The sequence below is a fragment of the Delphinus delphis genome, unplaced genomic scaffold, assembly GCF_949987515.2.
Source record: "Delphinus delphis unplaced genomic scaffold, mDelDel1.2 scaffold_84, whole genome shotgun sequence".
Classification (NCBI taxonomy): Eukaryota; Metazoa; Chordata; class Mammalia; order Artiodactyla; family Delphinidae; genus Delphinus; species Delphinus delphis.
Genome location: NW_027192705.1, coordinates 1,130,541 through 1,137,855, shown reverse-complemented (window position 1 = coordinate 1,137,855; position 7,315 = coordinate 1,130,541). Strand labels below are relative to the sequence as shown.

At 45.3% G+C, this 7,315-nt stretch overlaps 1 pseudogene; it reads right to left on the bottom strand.

The window, feature by feature from the left end:
* Positions 1-385: 385 nt before the first annotated feature.
* On the bottom strand, positions 386-1,995 carry LOC132419394 (malignant T-cell-amplified sequence 1-like; annotated as a pseudogene).
* Positions 1,996-7,315: the final 5,320 nt, after the last annotated feature.

Genomic DNA, 7,315 nt, shown 5'->3' with positions numbered 1-7,315 from the left:
TGTTCTAGTGACTACTGTGCAGTGAGGGTTTTATTATTTGTGCTTCGAGTGTGTTCTGTCTCTAATCCTTAAATAAAAACCCATTCTCTTCCACGTAACTTACTATTTGACTTGACTCTAGGCTGTATGACAAGACATTTCTGTTATCACATGTAAAATTGTGCATGTGTGCGCGTGTTTTTAAATACAAACAGTGTATACTCTTGTTCAAGTTCATCCTGAGTTCCAAGTACACACAAAAAAAACCGTGAATACTTCAGAGTAAAAGTACAATTTCTCGTTCACACGTATCAATGTATCCATTGTTCATTTGTATATATTCTGACAACTTAAAAAAATTTTTTCAAATATACTTTTATTTACTCACAGATAATAAAGTTTCATTTTTACTTGTCTTAAATACTGTGTGTTGACTTGCAGCTTGCTTTTGTCGGGTAACAGCATGACTTTGAGGTGTCACGATTTCCTGCTTTGGGGTTTTCCACTGCTATTTGAGAACACTGCAGAAAGCTTTCCACAGAACCACATAACACTGCTATAAGCATATCTAGGTTCATATTTCATTTCTATCTCTCACCTTCATGCTAATAACAATATGCATAATTAAACGTTTCTAAGTTTTTAGAGATAATTTTCTTTAAAGTGAATATAAAGCCCAGTCACCAAGCAGTTTCTGTGGTGTCTTGTCTTATTCTAGTCTCGTCTTGAATTCCTTAAAACTTTGAGGCGAAAACTTCGTTGTAAACTTTAGGTTAAACTGTAGGTTATCTCTAGCGCAGCTAATTCCATTACTGACATCGGTGGTAATAACCCGTTTTCAGATTAATGCTACTAAAAATATCTAGTACATTAATGACAAAAACAAAGTTATTGCAAGTCAGTTCTTAGCATGAGGCTTTGGAAGTCCGCAAGAGCCGGGAGCTGCCTGTCCATGTGTAGGGGCTGAGGCGTCTCATCGTCTCCCTTCTCCACCATGAAGGGCTGAGACAGCTCTGACTCCGCAGGGATGTCGAGAGGAAAACCCTCCAGCCAGTTCAGTGCCCCTACACTTGACTCTTCCATGCTCGGTCCTGTCCAGACGCTCCCATGAGGGCATCTCAGGTGACACACTGAGAATTCAGTCCCATTTGTCTTCTCGCAGTCCCACCAGCACACTGGCTGGGTCATGAAGCTCTTTTGGGAGAGTTATAGCCTGATGGCCAGGAGAGGACACAGGGGCAGCTGGTCTGCACTCTTTCCGAGCAAGGCGGCAACAGTTGTTTATTTGTTGGGTTCTCTTTTCTGCATGTGTAGAATTTATTCAGCATAATCACAGGGACGTTGTAGTCATGCTGTCACACACACACACAAACACAGATATTGCACCACATCCATGTGGAGCCCAAGTGCATTCCATCTGAGACTTACTTATATGCTTTTACGTGCCACAGCCCACCTTTTATATAATACATGTTTCAATGCCAGTTGCTGTGTTGACTTTCTCAGCATCATCTGCAGACATCTTCACGACTGCAGCACCCAGAGCAAGCTGTTTTCCTTCTGCCTCGATTGCAACAATCCTATCTACTGCAGCGGAGCAAAGCTTAGCTCCTCGAGAAGCTAAGCGTAGACACGTGATATCAACTCCTTTGAGTACAAATTTGATGGCTCCTTTATCCACCTGTTGGTGTGGAAAAGGGGTCTTTTTTTATCTCTTTCTTTTTTTTTACCCCCGCGCCCCCCACCCCCCCTTTATCTCTTTCTGTGTGGAATAACCTTGGGGTTGGATAAAAAGACCCTCTCTTTTTCTAAATAGAATAACTCTCCAGTCACTGTAAAGATTTCTTTCTGTTCATAGCATACCACTCTTTTAACTGGTTCCTTCTTAGGCACGATTGGATGAAGCCATGGTTCAATGTCTGGGAATGGTTCTACTTGTTCTTAATACCCGTAATAGCAGGTTTTCCACTGGATGTAGCTGAACACATTTTCTTTTTAATCAAATTTCTTGAACATGTTTCAAGGTGAAGGGGTGATGATAGGGAAGGGCCGGGAATGACGAAAAATAGACTTAGCAAGGATCCCACAGACCCCCTACACCTGGAAGGCAAAAGGGATGGTGGCAGCTGGGGTCGTTACTCACAGGTGACGCATCGGGACTCAATTTTCCAGCTCTGGTGAAATCTCACTCCTTCTGCTCCTTCAACTACTTCCTCCGACTATTCATATGAGCACTGAGGCAATTTGGGGTGTTCTTTGGGGTTACCACTTTCTCCCTAGGGCTGGTAGCTGAAAGGGTGGAAGTTGAGCAGTAAGAAGGGACCAAGCACTCATTCTCATTGCAAGAACAGGATGGACGGGCGGCACCTGGTCTACACAGGGACGGTTGGCCATTTCTGCAGGCTCACAGGGATCAGAAGAGTGTGGGCTTCAACGCTCAGGGGCATCCTCCTGAATTCCACTACCAAGTTAGGGTCCCTCTCACGGCGCTAACGTCCCACGGGCTAGCAGACCTCTGGTGGTTGGCTGACTAACCTCGTCTGGGACTTGGAGCCTGGCTACTTTAACTAATAAATTGTTGATGAAAATAATCAATAAACAATCTATAATAGGAATAGAAAAGCATCTGATTTGAGCCAAACTGTGGACTATAGCCTGGAAGACAACCCCTAAGATAGCTCTGATGACCTGTTTCAGGTAAACATGGTTTTCAGCAAACTTTTATATATTGTCAGAACAAAGAACATTAAACAAGTCAGGGATACTTTCCTTTAAGGTTTCAGGGAAAAAACAAAAACAAAACAAACAAACAAAAAACAGATCAGCTCATACACAGAGAGTCAGCATGGCCTTGGCACTTGGGAAATGAGGCTTATTATTGAAGGAGCTTCAGCATTGGCATCCCAGGAAGGGAGGCATTTCATCTTTATTTTTAACATGGACATTCTTTACTTCTGGTCAATGCACTCTTTTCTTTAATAATTAAAGCAGAAGCACAATGTATGTTTGATAGGCCACACGCAGGCTATTCTAGTATGCATAACACTCAAGTTAACACCTGTATAAGCCAGACGACGTCCCCATACCTCAACATGTGAAAATATCTTTGTCAAAATCCTGTGTCTGGGTGGGGGGTTCAGCTTTTTCTGTTTTCTTTCTACCCGGAAGCTCCTCTTCTTGTTTCGATGGTGACTAGCAATTACTACCCTGTCACCTGTGAGAGTTTGCACACCTGACCATCGCCTATTCCAGACACTATGGGTGCCCCACCTAGCCCGTGGAGGGGTCCTTGCTACTTCCAACTGTGGAGCAGTCTAGCTCCCAATTCCTCCTCATCACTGCTTTCCCCCCGTCACAAGTCAGTTTCTCTGGAAGGGAATGTTAACATGGATTTTGGCAAGCAGAGTGCAACTTAGGTGTCAACCTCTGTGACAGGGCAGAGAGGGAGTAGGATTGGCCAGATGGCATAGTTGAGCAGGTGTCCGGCCCCGAGGAAGCCTTGGCTCAGCCCATGGGGGCTCTGAAGCATATGTGGCCATCACAGTTGTTGTAATTACCCCTCTGCACTTGACCATTGGGTGTGGTAGCCCTGAGAGGGACCCATGCGTGGGTGAGGGTGCCTGAGGGGATCTTGGCTGGAAGTTGCCTGTTGATGGCATTCCAGCAGCTGGGCAGTGAGTGTTTTCTGGGCCAGACGTGTGGGTGGCACATCCGTGTGCACCCTGAGTGGTGCCCCATATATTAGAGATGAGTAAGTGGGGAACACGTTAGAGATATTTGTCTTGTCATCTTCACCCTGCTGCACCACCTAACATGCTACACTACCTGATTCTGGTGGTAAACAGTCATGATGATTAAATTTCTTTAACTTCATTTTGAATTATTACTGTAAAATAGATTGTTTCCTAATATTTACTACATATTCTGGTAGCAAAGTCTCACTATTATCAGTAAAATTAGTTTAGCTTCCTTGTGCGTTGTTACGCTGGAGGCTCTTGAAATAATGAGGATTCTATTTTCTCACATTGTCTAATCTAAGTAGATACACGCTGTTGATGCAGGCACACAGAGGGGCACATCTGGGGGAATATATTAAACAAACGTGACATTACACACACTTTAGGTAAAGGCATCTTGGGGCCTTGGGCCAAGTACCACTAAGGGATGGAGCACTTCGAGTCAGCTCTGCACAGAAGTATCCAAAAATAGCCTGAAGATACTACACAAGGAAAGCCTATTCTTTAGTTTGTCATAATTCCATCACTGGGCAAGTCTTGGTGAGTCTTTTGTTGGTGTCGTTTTGGTTCTCCTTGCAATCTACTGGTGCCACTTGAGAAAAAAATTTTCAGCTGGAGGAATTTTTCCTCAATCCCCTATCCCCAGAGGACTAGTGGATGTAACCGGAGACATTCTGGGTTGTCACGCCTGAGGAGATGCTAGTGGGTAGAGGCCAGGGCTGCTGCTCAACATCACAGAACTCACGGGACAGCTCCCACAGCGAAAAGTTATCCAGCTCAGAATGTCGTTAATCCCCAGGTTGAGAAATCTTGCCCTAGAGCAAGAGCAAAGGGCTTAAATATCACAAAGTGTGCCTTCTGAACTTTTTGAGCAGAGTATTGGACTAAAACCTCTATACAAAAAGTGAATAGACTTGTTGAGGTTAGTGCCACTGTGACAACTCTTGTTGAAAGTCACCCCCACGGGATACTGTACCTCTCATGAGCTTTCAGTGTAGTTGAGCTTTAAAAGCCTGACACAAGACTGGAACAACTTTGGTCTTTCTCACCTGGTCTATGCAAAACTCTAGGAGGAGAAGCTAAAAGGATCACATTATCAGGGGGAAAGCAACATGCAGATGAAACAAGCTGTGAGAACTTTAGCCCCCACCACAGGCAGTGAGGTCTCTGGAGCTCAGCTGCAGTCACAAGCTGTGTGAAGCAGCTTAGGAGTAGATGCTTGTGCAGTTTAGCCTCCTTGTCCTCAATAAATATTCATTCAATGCCTGCTACATGCCAGACCGGAAATGTCACAGCCCAGTCTCAAGCAGCACCGCTGTAAGCCTGGACACTCAGGACGTGTTATAGGTTCTGTGATAGACACCAGAAGCAGCCTCAGTTGAGGAGAGCACAGAACACAGACTAGCCACTGCAGAGGATCTAATTTGTAAACCTTGCAGCTACAAGGGTCCTGCTCACGTGTGAAGCCAAAGAAGTGCCTGATGAACGGCTGATATCCTTACACTGAGTTTACCAAGAAAAGTTGCCCGTCTGGGGGGCTGAGAGAGCAGCCCCGTGAAGGACGTGGTAGAGCTGCCGCCACAGCTGCCTGGTCCCACCGCCCACACTGGGCCAGCTTCCTCACCTCACCTCTCACTTCGTTCATCTTTTTGGCTGAATGAATACATGTCTCTATTTGACTTTTCTCTGGCATTCTCATTTTTCTGGGTGGTTAATCAATAACATTTTAAAAGTAGTCGGACAATTTTGACCATATTAGGTATTTTGCAGGTGTTTCTACCTTTAGTCCCTGTTTACTCTGCCATCTGGAATACAATGACAGCTAATAAATTTCCCAGTGACCAATCTTTGCAAATCTGAGTAGAAATTAGAAACCTCTAAAGCCGTAGTAAATTGAGTGTATGAGAATAGGCTCAATGAAGTTCTGAATATATTTAGTCACGCCAACCTTATCAGGGGAGTTTTTTTCTTATTGTATTTTTGGGCTATATCTTAAAACAACGCACAGCCTGTGCTTAGGTGGCTAGCCTTAGCAAACTACAATAGGTGCTACCATGCACGCCCGGGGAAAGTCAGAGTCGCCTTTAGTTGTCCTGCGCATCCGACCACCTGGCGAGGGGAGAATAACAGCAGGGAAAGTCTCTAGTGAAAGCAGGTACCCAGTTATCACAGCTCTAAAAGGAGGAAGATGGGGCAAGACCAGCTCACTGGCTGCAGGGAAGGTGCTTACGACTGGCTGTGGCCCCCAGCCAACCTGATAGCAAGCCTGAGAGCCTCAATGAAGGGAAAGAAAAGAGAGACAGGAGGGAGGAGAACAGTGGGGGAGGGTTAAATTCACCTCCAGGTGTCAAAAGACAAGTGCCACAGCAGAGACTGGGGAGTAGAGGGTGTCAGGTAGGAGGAGCCGGTGAAGAAATAGCTGGAGGACGCTTCCTCCCCTCTCCACTCCAGACGGGGCGCACGGGGCGGGCGACAGTGTTTGCACCCACTCCCCTCACTAAGAATGTGCGCTTCAAGCTGGTCTTGAGAACACACCTCATTCTTCACTGTGACTGCAGGTTGGGTCTTCTCTGCCCACCTCTCCCTCACATTTCCCTTTGCCCTGAAGTCTTCATTTTTTCAGGCAAACAGTCTGGCTCAGTGGGCAGAGCTGAGCACCCAGGAGGCAAATCCTGAGTCGCAGGTGTAATATATATTCATATTAATAGCTTATTTATATTTATTAATTTAATTTATTATAATAAAATAATACTATATAAATAAATGTACATATAATGTAAATAAAATGTTAAACATGATATACTAATATTATTTTAATATATCAACACTATATGTTCATATTAATCGTACATAGGCTAATTTAGTTAGTGACATCCTTGGCATGAAGAAAAACGAAGACTATGGAAACCAGAAGAACTGAGAACTTTGAAGATCTCTGAGAGAACTCCATGCCCACGATGTAAATGGAGAGAAGTATGTGAAGGGCTCCTGGCCAGGGCTGCTCACAGAGATATTCTAGGCTCCTTGTTTACTGGGTCAAGAGTGAATCAGGGCACCCCAGATGTCTGGATAAAAGCAGGAGCCTAGGGTCCAGGGGCCATCCCCCGTGGACAATGCCTGTCCTTCTTTCACCACATTGCAGTGGCCCAGCCCGCCCGCGCATCACCTCCTCACTTACACTCCTGTGAACAAACGTTACCGCTTCTACACAATGAAGTGTGCGTGTTGCAGAAGAATTGGCACCTACCAAATAGTGACGAACATCTTAACGCTACGGAGAGAGGAAGAAGGAGAGATAGATGGACAAATAGGTAAGCATGCCACAGTTTTAGACTATAATGTAAAACTTATGAAAATAGAAAGTAATGTTAAAACTCTTTAGCTCTCATGCTCCCCTGGGGACGCAGTGGTTGAGAGTCTGCCTGCCGATGCAGGGGATACGGGTTTGTGCTCTGGTCCAGGAAGATCCCACATGCCGCAGAGCGGCTGGGCCCGTGAGCCATGGCCTCTGAGCCTGCACCTCCGGAGCCTGTGCTCCGCAACCGGAGAGGCCCCAAAAGTGAGAGGCCCAGGTAATGCAAAACAAACAAACAAACAAA